The 12891-nt window shown below is 47.0% G+C and overlaps 1 non-coding gene across 1 annotated transcript; it reads left to right on the top strand.

The window, feature by feature from the left end:
• The first annotated feature begins 11476 nt into the window (after nt 1–11476).
• trnas-gcu (transfer RNA serine (anticodon GCU)) lies at nt 11477–11558 on the top strand. Its single transcript has one exon. It is a non-coding gene; the product is annotated as a tRNA-Ser (tRNA).
• The last annotated feature ends 1333 nt before the right edge of the window (nt 11559–12891 follow it).

Here is a 12891-nt window from a genome sequence, read left to right as displayed (position 1 = left end):
CGGTGTTGCTTTCTTTAATTTCTGACCATCGTGTCTCCTGCTGTAACTACAGGACCCACAAGTCAGAAAAGCCTTCTTTTGTGCTCTGAAAGTGTTTGCTTCTTTGAAATTGCTATCGACACACAACCACAAACGACGAGGTGGCCGAGAGGTTAAGGCGATGGACTGCTAATCCATTGTGCATAGCACGCGTGGGTTCGAATCCCACCTTCGTCGGTGTTGCTTTCTTTAATTTCTGACCATCGTGTCTCCTGCTGTAACTACAGGACCCACAAGTCAGAAAAGCCTTCTTTTGTGCTCTGAAAGTGTTTGCTTCTTTGAAATTGCTATCGACACACAACCACAAATGACGAGGTGGCCGAGAGGTTAAGGCGATGGACTGCTAATCCATTGTGCATAGCACGCGTGGGTTTGAATCCCACCTTCGTCGGTGTTGCTTTCTTTAATTTCTGACCATCGTGTCTCCTGCTGTAACTACAGGACCCACAAGTCAGAAAAGCCTTCTTTTGTGCTGTGAAAGTGTTTGCTTCTTTGAAATTGCTATCGACACACAACCACAAACGACGAGGTGGCCGAGAGGTTAAGGCGATGGACTGCTAATCCATTGTGCATAGCACGCGTGGGTTCGAATCCCACCTTCGTCGGTGTTGCTTTCTTTAATTTCTGACCATCGTGTCTCCTGCTGTAACTACAGGACCCACAAGTCAGATAAGCCTCCTTTTGTGCTGTGAAAGTGTTTGCTTCTTTGAAATTGCTATCGACACACAACCACAAACGATGAGGTGGCCGAGAGGTTAAGGCGATGGACTGCTAATCCATTGTGCATAGCACGCGTGGGTTCGAATCCCACCTTCGTTGGTGTTGCTTTCTTTAATTTCTGACAATCGTGTCTCCTGCTGTAACTACAGGACCCACAAGTCAGAAAAGCCTTCTTTTGTGCTCTGAAAGTGTTTGCTTCTTTGAAATTGCTATCGACACACAACCACAAATGACGAGGTGGCCGAGAGGTTAAGGCGATGGACTGCTAATCCATTGTGCATAGCACGCGTGGGTTTGAATCCCACCTTCGTCGGTGTTGCTTTCTTTAATTTCTGACCATCGTGTCTCCTGCTGTAACTACAGGACCCACAAGTCAGAAAAGCCTTCTTTTGTGCTGTGAAAGTGTTTGCTTCTTTGAAATTGCTATCGACACACAACCACAAACGACGAGGTGGCCGAGAGGTTAAGGCGATGGACTGCTAATCCATTGTGCATAGCACACGTGGGTTCGAATCCCACCTTCGTCGGTGTTGCTTTCTTTAATTTCTGACCATCGTGTCTCCTGCTGTAACTACAGGACCCACAAGTCAGATAAGCCTCCTTTTGTGCTGTGAAAGTGTTTGCTTCTTTGAAATTGCTATCGACACACAACCACAAACGATGAGGTGGCCGAGAGGTTAAGGCGATGGACTGCTAATCCATTGTGCATAGCACGCGTGGGTTCGAATCCCACCTTCGTTGGTGTTGCTTTCTTTAATTTCTGACAATCGTGTCTCCTGATATAAGTGCAGGACCCACAAGTCAGAGAAGCCTCCTTTTGTGCTGTGAAAGTGTTTGCATCTTTGAAATTGCAATCGACACACAACCACAAACGACGAGGTGGCCGAGAGGTTAAGGCGATGGACTGCTAATCCATTGTGCATAGCACGCGTGGGTTCGAATCCCACCTTCGTCGGTGTTGCTTTCTTTAATTTCTGACAATCGTTTCTCCTGGTGTAAGTGCAGGACCCACAAGTCATATACGGCTGCTTTTGTGCTGTGAAAGTGTTTGCATCTTTGAAATCGCAATCGACACACAACCACAAACGACGAGGTGGCCGAGAGGTTAAGGCGATGGACTGCTAATCCATTGTGCATAGCACGCGTGGGTTCGAATCCCACCTTCGTCGGTGTTGCTTTCTTTAATTTCTGACAATCCTGTCTCCTGATGTAAGTGCAGGACCCACAAGTCAGATAAGCCTCCTTTTGTGCTGTGAAAGTGTTTGCATCTTTGAAATCGCAATTGACACACAACCACAAACGACGAGGTGGCCGAGAGGTTAAGGCGATGGACTGCTAATCCATTGTGCATAGCACGCGTAGGTTCGAATCCCACCTTCGTCGGTGTTGCTTTCTTTAATTTCTGACCATCGTGTCTCCTGCTGTAACTACAGGACCCACAAGTCAGAAAAGCCTTCTTTTGTGCTCTGAAAGTGTTTGCTTCTTTGAAATTGCTATCGACACGCAACCACAAACGACGAGGTGGCCGAGAGGTTAAGGCGATGGACTGCTAATTCATTGTGCATAGCACGCGTGGGTTCGAATCCCACCTTCGTCGGTGTTGCTTTCTTTAATTTCTGACCATCGTGTCTCCTGCTGTAACTACAGGACCCACAAGTCAGAAAAGCCTTCTTTTGTGCTCTGAAAGTGTTTGCTTCTTTGAAATCACAATCGACACACAACTGTAATTGAAGAGGTGGCCGAGAGTTTAAGGCGATGGACTGCTAATCCATTGTGCATAGCACGCGTGGGTTCGAATCCCTCCTTCGTCAGTGTTGCTTTCTTTAATTTCTGACAATCGTTTCTCCTGGTGTAAGTGCAGGACCCACAAGTCATATACGGCTGCTTTTGTGCTGTGAAAGTGTTTGCATCTTTGAAATCGCAATCGACACAGAACCACAAACGACGAGGTGGCCGAGAGGTTAAGGGGATGGACTGCTAATCCATTGTGCATAGCACGCGTGGGTTCGAATCCCACCTTCGTCGGTGTTGCTATCTTTAATTTCTGACAATCGTGTCTCCTGATATAAGTGCAGGATCCACAAGTCAGAGAAGCCTCCTTTTGTGCTGTGAAAGTGTTTGCATCTTTGAAATCGCAATCGACACACAACCGCAAACAACGAGGTGGCCGAGAGGTTAAGGCGATGGACTGCTAATCCATTGTGCATAGCACGCGTGGGTTCGAATCCCACCTTTGTCGGTGTTGCTTTCTTTAATTTCTGACAATCGTTTCTCCTGGTGTAAGTGCAGGACCCACAAGTCATATACGGCTGCTTTTGTGCTGTGAAAGTGTTTGCATCTTTGAAATCGCAATCGACACACAACCACAAACGACGAGGTGGCCGAGAGGTTAAGGCGATGAACTGCTAATCCATTGTGCATAGCACGCGTGGGTTCGAATCCCACCTTCGTCGGTGTTGCTTTCTTTAATTTCTGACAATCGTGTCTCCTGCTGTAACTACAGGACCCACAAGTCAGAAAAGCCTTCTTTTGTGCTCTGAAAGTGTTTGCTTCTTTGAAATCACAATCGACACACAACTGTAATTGAAGAGGTGGCCGAGAGTTTAAGGCGATGGACTGCTAATCCATTGTGCATAGCACGCGTGGGTTCGAATCCCTCCTTCGTCGGTGTTGCTTTCTTTAATTTCTGACAATCGTGTCTCCTGCTGTAACTACAGGACCCACAAGTCAGAAAAGCCTTCTTTTGTTCTGTGAAAGTGTTTGCTTCTTTGAAATTGCTATCGACACACAACCACAAACGACGAGGTGGCCGAGAGGTTAAGGCGATGGACTGCTAATCCATTGTGCATAGCACGCGTGGGTTCGAATCCCACCTTCGTCGGTGTTGCTTTCTTTAATTTCTGACCATCGTGTCTCCTGCTGTAACTACAGGACCCACAAGTCAGAAAAGCCTTCTTTTGTGCTGTGAAAGTGTTTGCTTCTTTGAAATTGCTATCGACACACAACCACAAAGGACGAGGTGGCCGAGAGGTTAAGGCGATGGACTGCTAATCCATTGTGCATAGCACGCGTGTGTTTGAATCCCACCTTCGTCGGTGTTGCTTTCTTTAATTTCTGACCATCGTGTCTCCTGCTGTAACTACAGGACCCACAAGTCAGATAAGCCTCCTTTTGTGCTGTGAAAGTGTTTGCATCTTTGAAATCGCAATCGACACAAAACTGTAATTGACGAGGTGGCCGTGAGGTTAAGGCGATGGACTGCTAATCCATTGTGCATAGCACGCGTGGGTTCGAATCCCACCTTCGTCGGTGTTGCTTTCTTTAATTTCTGACAATCCTGTCTCCTGATGTAAGTGCAGGACCCACAAGTCAGATAAGCCTCCTTTTGTGCTGTGAAAGTGTTTGCATCTTTGAAATCGCAATTGACACACAACCACAAACGACGAGGTGGCCGAGAGGTTAAGGCGATGGACTGCTAATCCATTGTGCATAGCACGCGTGTGTTCGAATCCCACCTTCGTCGGTGTTGCTTTCTTTAATTTCTGACCATCGTGTCTCCTGCTGTAACTACAGGACCCACAAGTCAGAAAAGCCTTCTTTTGTGCTCTGAAAGTGTTTGCTTCTTTGAAATTGCTATCGACACACAACCACAAACGACGAGGTGGCCGAGAGGTTAAGGCGATGGACTGCTAATTCATTGTGCATAGCACGCGTGGGTTCGAATCCCACCTTCGTCGGTGTTGCTTTCTTTAATTTCTGACCATCGTGTCTCCTGCTGTAACTACAGGACCCACAAGTCAGAAAAGCCTTCTTTTGTGCTCTGAAAGTGTTTGCTTCTTTGAAATCACAATCGACACACAACTGTAATTGAAGAGGTGGCCGAGAGTTTAAGGCGATGGACTGCTAATCCATTGTGCATAGCACGCGTGGGTTCGAATCCCTCCTTCGTCAGTGTTGCTTTCTTTAATTTCTGACAATCGTTTCTCCTGGTGTAAGTGCAGGACCCACAAGTCATATACGGCTGCTTTTGTGCTGTGAAAGTGTTTGCATCTTTGAAATCGCAATCGACACACAACCACAAACAACGAGGTGGCCGAGAGGTTAAGGCGATGGACTGCTAATCCATTGTGCATAGCACGCGTGGGTTCGAATCCCACCTTCGTCGGTGTTGCTTTCTTTAATTTCTGACAATCGTTTCTCCTGGTGTAAGTGCAGGACCCACAAGTCATATACGGCTGCTTTTGTGCTGTGAAAGTGTTTGCATCTTTGAAATCGCAATCGACACACAACCACAAACGACGAGGTGGCCGAGAGGTTAAGGCGATGAACTGCTAATCCATTGTGCATAGCACGCGTGGGTTCGAATCCCACCTTCGTCGGTGTTGCTTTCTTTAATTTCTGACAATCGTGTCTCCTGCTGTAACTACAGGACCCACAAGTCAGAAAAGCCTTCTTTTGTTCTGTGAAAGTGTTTGCTTCTTTGAAATCGCAATCGACACACAACCACAAACGACGAGGTGGCCGAGAGGTTAAGGGGATGGACTGCTAATCCATTGTGCATAGCACGCGTGGGTTCGAATCCCACCTTCGTTGGTGTTGCTATCTTTAATTTCTGACAATCGTGTCTCCTGATATAAGTGCAGGATCCACAAGTCAGAGAAGCCTCCTTTTGTGCTGTGAAAGTGTTTGCATCTTTGAAATCGCAATCGACACACAACCACAAACAACGAGGTGGCCGAGAGGTTAAGGCGATGGACTGCTAATCCATTGTGCATAGCACGCGTGGGTTCGAATCCCACCTTCGTCGGTGTTGCTTTCTTTAATTTCTGACAATCGTTTCTCCTGGTGTAAGTGCAGGACCCACAAGTCATATACGGCTGCTTTTGTGCTGTGAAAGTGTTTGCATCTTTGAAATCGCAATCGACACACAACCACAAACGACGAGGTGGCCGAGAGGTTAAGGCGATGAACTGCTAATCCATTGTGCATAGCACGCGTGGGTTCGAATCCCACCTTCGTCGGTGTTGCTTTCTTTAATTTCTGACAATCGTGTCTCCTGCTGTAACTACAGGACCCACAAGTCAGAAAAGCCTTCTTTTGTTCTGTGAAAGTGTTTGCTTCTTTGAAATCGCAATCGACACACAACCACAAACGACGAGGTGGCCGAGAGGTTAAGGGGATGGACTGCTAATCCATTGTGCATAGCACGCGTGGGTTCGAATCCCACCTTCGTTGGTGTTGCTATCTTTAATTTCTGACAATCGTGTCTCCTGATATAAGTGCAGGATCCACAAGTCAGAGAAGCCTCCTTTTGTGCTGTGAAAGTGTTTGCATCTTTGAAATCGCAATCGACACACAACCACAAACAACGAGGTGGCCGAGAGGTTAAGGCGATGGACTGCTAATCCATTGTGCATAGCACGCGTGGGTTCGAATCCCACCTTCGTCGGTGTTGCTTTCTTTAATTTCTGACAATCGTTTCTCCTGGTGTAAGTGCAGGACCCACAAGTCATATACGGCTGCTTTTGTGCTGTGAAAGTGTTTGCATCTTTGAAATCACAATCGACACACAACTGTAATTGAAGAGGTGGCCGAGAGTTTAAGGCGATGGACTGCTAATCCATTGTGCATAGCACGCGTGGGTTCGAATCCCACCTTCGTCAGTGTTGCTTTCTTTAATTTCTGACAATCGTTTCTCCTGGTGTAAGTGCAGGACCCACAAGTCATATACGGCTCCTTTTGTGCTGTGAAAGTGTTTGCATCTTTGAAATCGCAATCGACACACAACCACAAAGGACGAGGTGGCCGAGAGGTTAAGGCGATGGACTGCTAATCCATTGTGCATAGCACGCGTGGGTTTGAATCCCACCTTCGTCGGTGTTGCTTTCTTTAATTTCTGACCATCGTGTCTCCTGCTGTAACTACAGGACCCACAAGTCAGAAAAGCCTTCTTTTGTGCTGTGAAAGTGTTTGCTTCTTTGAAATTGCTATCGACACACAACCACAAAAGACGAGGTGGCCGAGAGGTTAAGGCGATGGACTGCTAATCCATTGTGCATAGCACGCGTGTGTTCAAATCCCACCTTCGTTGGTGTTGCTATCTTTAATTTCTGACAATCGTGTCTCCTGATATAAGTGCAGGATCCACAAGTCAGAGAAGCCTCCTTTTGTGCTGTGAAAGTGTTTGCATCTTTGAAATCGCAATCGACACACAACCACAAACAACGAGGTGGCCGAGAGGTTAAGGCGATGGACTGCTAATCCATTGTGCATAGCACGCGTGGGTTCGAATCCCACCTTCGTCGGTGTTGCTTTCTTTAATTTCTGACAATCGTTTCTCCTGGTGTAAGTGCAGGACCCACAAGTCATATACGGCTGCTTTTGTGCTGTGAAAGTGTTTGCATCTTTGAAATCGCAATCGACACACAATCACAAACGACGAGGTGGCCGAGAGGTTAAGGCGATGAACTGCTAATCCATTGTGCATAGCACGCGTGGGTTCGAATCCCACCTTCGTCGGTGTTGCTTTCTTTAATTTCTGACAATCGTGTCTCCTGCTGTAACTACAGGACCCACAAGTCAGAAAAGCCTTCTTTTGTTCTGTGAAAGTGTTTGCTTCTTTGAAATTGCTATCGACACACAACCACAAATGACGAGGTGGCCGAGAGGTTAAGGCGATGGACTGCTAATCCATTGTGCATAGCACGCGTGGGTTCGAATCCCACCTTCGTCGGTGTTGCTTTCTTTAATTTCTGACCATCGTGTCTCCTGCTGTAACTACAGGACCCACAAGTCAGAAAATCCTTCTTTTGTGCTGTGAAAGTGTTTGCTTCTTTGAAATTGCTATCGACACACAACCACAAAGGACGAGGTGGCCGAGAGGTTAAGGCGATGGACTGCTAATCCATTGTGCATAGCACGCGTGTGTTCAAATCCCACCTTCGTTGGTGTTGCTTTCTTTAATTTCTGACAATCGTGTCTCCTGATGTAAGTGCAGGACCCACAAGTCAGATAAGCCTCCTTTTGTGCTGTGAAAGTGTTTGCATCTTTGAAATCACAATCGACACACAACTGTAATTGAAGAGGTGGCCGAGAGTTTAAGGCGATGGACTGCTAATCCATTGTGCATAGCACGCATGGGTTCGAATCCCACCTTCGTCAGTGTTGCTTTCTTTAATTTCTGACAATCGTTTCTCCTGGTGTAAGTGCAGGACCCACAAGTCATATACGGCTGCTTTTGTGCTGTGAAAGTGTTTGCATCTTTGAAATCGCAATCGACACACAACCACAAACAACGAGGTGGCCGAGAGGTTAAGGCGATGGACTGCTAATCCATTGTGCATAGCACGCGTGGGTTTGAATCCCACCTTCGTCGGTGTTGCTTTCTTTAATTTCTGACAATCGTGTCTCCTGCTGTAACTACAGGACCCACAAGTCAGAAAAGCCTTCTTTTGTGCTGTGAAAGTGTTTGCTTCTTTGAAATTGCTATCGACACACAACCACAAACGACGAGGTGGCCGAGAGGTTAAGGCGATGGACTGCTAATCCATTGTGCATAGCACGCGTGGGTTCGAATCCCACCTTCGTCGGTGTTGCTTTCTTTAATTTCTGACCATCGTGTCTCCTGCTGTAACTACAGGACCCACAAGTCAGAGAAGCCTCCTTTTGTGCTGTGAAAGTGTTTGCATCTTTGAAATTGCAATCGACACACAACCACAAACGACGAGGTGGCCGAGAGGTTAAGGCGATGGACTGCTAATCCATTGTGCATAGCACGCGTGGGTTCGAATCCCACCTTCGTCGGTGTTGCTTTCTTTAATTTCTGACAATCGTTTCTCCTGGTGTAAGTGCAGGACCCACAAGTCATATACGGCTGCTTTTGTGCTGTGAAAGTGTTTGCATCTTTGAAATCGCAATCGACACACAACCACAAACGACGAGGTGGCCGAGAGGTTAAGGCGATGGACTGCTAATCCATTGTGCATAGCACGCGTGGGTTTGAATCCCACCTTCGTCGGTGTTGCTTTCTTTAATTTCTGACCATCGTGTCTCCTGCTGTAACTACAGGACCCACAAGTCAGATAAGCCTCCTTTTGTGCTGTGAAAGTGTTTGCATCTTTGAAATCGCAATCGACACAAAACTGTAATTGACGAGGTGGCCGAGAGGTTAAGGCGATGGACTGCTAATCCATTGTGCATAGCACGCGTGGGTTCGAATCCCACCTTCGTCGGTGTTGCTTTCTTTAATTTCTGACAATCCTGTCTCCTGATGTAAGTGCAGGACCCACAAGTCAGATAAGCCTCCTTTTGTGCTGTGAAAGTGTTTGCATCTTTGAAATCGCAATTGACACACAACCACAAACGACGAGGTGGCCGAGAGGTTAAGGCGATGGACTGCTAATCCATTGTGCATAGCACGCGTGGGTTCGAATCCCACCTTCGTCGGTGTTGCTTTCTTTAATTTCTGACCATCGTGTCTCCTGCTGTAACTACAGGACCCACAAGTCAGAAAAGCCTTCTTTTGTGCTCTGAAAGTGTTTGCTTCTTTGAAATTGCTATCGACACACAACCACAAACGACGAGGTGGCCGAGAGGTTAAGGCGATGGACTGCTAATCCATTGTGCATAGCACGCGTGGGTTCGAATCCCACCTTCGTCGGTGTTGCGTTCTTTAATTTCTGACCATCGTGTCTCCTGCTGTAACTACAGGACCCACAAGTCAGAAAAGCCTTCTTTTGTGCTCTGAAAGTGTTTGCTTCTTTGAAATTGCTATCGACACACAACCACAAACGATGAGGTGGCCGAGAGGTTAAGGCGATGGACTGCTAGTCCATTGTGCATAGCACGCGTGGGTTCGAATCCCACCTTCGTCGGTGTTGCTTTCTTTAATTTCTGACCATCGTGTCTCCTGCTGTAACTACAGGACCCACAAGTCAGAAAAGCCTTCTTTTGTTCTGTGAAAGTGTTTGCTTCTTTGAAATTGCTATCGACACACAACCACAAACAACGAGGTGGCCGAGAGGTTAAGGCGATGGACTGCTAATCCATTGTGCATAGCACGCGTGGGTTCGAATCCCACCTTCGTCGGTGTTGCTTTCTTTAATTTCTGACCATAGTGTCTCCTGCTGTAACTACAGGACCCACAAGTCAGAAAAGCCTTCTTTTGTGCTGTGAAAGTGTTTGCTTCTTTGAAATTGCTATCGACACACAACCACAAAGGACGAGGTGGCCGAGAGGTTAAGGCGATGGACTGCTAATCCATTGTCCATAGCACGCGTGTGTTCAAATCCCACCTTCGTCGGTGTTGCTTTCTTTAATTTCTGACCATAATGTCTCCTGCTGTAACTACAGGACCCACAAGTCAGAAAAGCCTTCTTTTGTGCTGTGAAAGTGTTTGCTTCTTTGAAATTGCTATCGACACACAACCACAAAGGACGAGGTGGCCGAGAGGTTAAGGCGATGGACTGCTAATCCATTGTGCATAGCACGCGTGTGTTCAAATCCCACCTTCGTTGGTGTTGCTTTCTTTAATTTCTGACAATCGTGTCTCCTGATGTAAGTGCAGGACCCACAAGTCAGATAAGCCTCCTTTTGTGCTGTGAAAGTGTTTGCATCTTTGAAATCACAATCGACACACAACTGTAATTGAAGAGGTGGCCGAGAGTTTAAGGCGATGGACTGCTAATCCATTGTGCATAGCACGCGTGGGTTCGAATCCCACCTTCGTCAGTGTTGCTTTCTTTAATTTCTGACAATCGTTTCTCCTGGTGTAAGTGCAGGACCCACAAGTCATATACGGCTGCTTTTGTGCTGTGAAAGTGTTTGCATCTTTGAAATCGCAATCGACACACAACCACAAACGACGAGGTGGCCGAGAGGTTAAGGCGATGGACTGCTAATCCATTGTGCATAGCACGCGTGGGTTCGAATCCCACCTTCGTCGTTGTTGCTTTCTTTAATTTCTGACAATCGTGTCTCCTGCTGTAACTACAGGACCCACAAGTCAGAAAAGCCTTCTTTTGTGCTGTGAAAGTGTTTGCTTCTTTGAAATTGCTATCGACACACAACCACAAACGACGAGGTGGCCGAGAGGTTAAGGCGATGGACTGCTAATCCAGCGTGCATAGCACGCGTGTGTTCAAATCCCACTTTCGCCGGTGTTGCTTTCTTTAATTTCTGACAATCGTGTCTCCTGATGTAAGTGCAGGACCCACAAGTCAGATAAGCCTCCTTTTGTGCTGTGAAAGTGTTTGCTTCTTTGAAATTGCTATCGACACACAACCACAAACGACGAGGTGGCCGAGAGGTTAAGGCGTAGGGCTGCTAATCCATTGTGCATAGCACGCGTGGGTTCGAATCCCACGTTCGTCGGTGTTGCTTTCTTTAATTTCTGACAATCGTGTCTCCTGATATAAGTGCAGGACCCACAAGTCAGAGAATCCTTCTTTTGTGCTGTGAAAGTGTTTGCATCTTTGAAATCGCAATCGACACACAACCACAAATGACGAGGTGGCCGAGAGGTTAAGGCGATGGACTGCTAATCCATTGTGCATAGCACGCGTGGGTTCGAATCCCACCTTCGTCGGTGTTGCTTTCTTTAATTTCTGACAATCGTGTCTCCTCATATAAGTGCAGGACCCACAAGTCAGATAAGCCTCCTTTTGTGCTGTGAAAGTGTTTGCATCTTTGAAATCGCAATTGACACACAACCACAAACGACGAGGTGGCCGAGAGGTTAAGGCGATGGACTGCTAATCCATTGTGCATAGCACGCGTGGGTTCGAATCCCACCTTCGTCAGTGTTGCTTTCTTTAATTTCTGACAATCGTTTCTCCTGGTGTAAGTGCAGGACCCACAAGTCATATACGGCTGCTATTGTGCTGTGAAAGTGTTTGCATCTTTGAAATCGCAGTCGACACACAACCACAAAGGACGAGGTGGCCGAGAGGTTAAGGCGATGGACTGCTAATCCATTGTGCATAGCACGCGTGGGTTTGAATCCCACCTTCGTCGGTGTTGCTTTCTTTAATTTCTGACCATCGTGTCTCCTGCTGTAACTACAGGACCCACAAGTCAGATAAGCCTCCTTTTGTGCTGTGAAAGTGTTTGCATCTTTGAAATCGCAATCGACACAAAACTGTAATTGACGAGGTGGCCGAGAGGTTAAGGCGATGGACTGCTAATCCATTGTGCATAGCACGCGTGGGTTCGAATCCCACCTTAGTCGGTGTTGCTTTCTTTAATTTCTGACACTCGTGTCTCCTGATATAAGTGCAGGACCCACAAGTCAGATAAGCCTCCTTTTGTGCTGTGAAAGTGTTTGCATCTTTGAAATCGCAATTGACACACAACCACAAACGAAGAGGTGGCCGAGAGGTTAAGGCGATGGACTGCTAATCCATTGTGCATAGCACGCGTGGGTTCGAATCCCACCTTCGTCGGTGTTGCTTTCTTTAATTTCTGACAATCGTGTCTCCTCATATAAGTGCAGGACCCACAAGTCAGATAAGCCTCCTTTTGTGCTGTGAAAGTGTTTGCATCTTTGAAATCGCAATTGACACACAACCACAAACGACGAGGTGGCCGAGAGGTTAAGGCGATGGACTGCTAATCCATTGTGCATAGCACGCGTGGGTTCGAATCCCACCTTTGTCGGTGTTGCTTTCTTTAATTTCTGACCATCGTGTCTCCTGCTGTAACTACAGGACCCACAAGTCAGAAAAGCCTTCTTTTGTGCTGTGAAAGTGTTTGCTTCTTTGAAATTGCTATCGACACACAACCATAAACGACGAGGTGGCCGAGAGGTTAAGGCGATGGACTGCTAATCCATTGTGCATAGCACGCGTGGGTTCGAATCCCACCTTCGTAGGTGTTGCTTTCTTTAATTTCTGACAATCGTGTCTCCTCATATAAGTGCAGGACCCACAAGTCAGATAAGCCTCCTTTTGTGCTGTGAAAGTGTTTGCATGTTTGAAATCGCAATTGACACACAACCACAAACGACGAAGTGGCCGAGAGGTTAAGGCGATGGACTGCTAATCCATTGTGCATAGCACGCGTGGGTTCGAATCCCACCTTCGTCGGTGTTGCTTTCTTTAATTTCTGACCATCGTGTCTCCTGCTGTAACTACA

Source organism: Brachyhypopomus gauderio, unplaced genomic scaffold (assembly GCF_052324685.1).
Source record: "Brachyhypopomus gauderio isolate BG-103 unplaced genomic scaffold, BGAUD_0.2 sc63, whole genome shotgun sequence".
Taxonomy (NCBI): Eukaryota; Metazoa; Chordata; class Actinopteri; order Gymnotiformes; family Hypopomidae; genus Brachyhypopomus; species Brachyhypopomus gauderio.
Note: the sequence above shows the minus strand (reverse complement) of the source record. Positions and strands in the feature narration are given on the sequence as shown.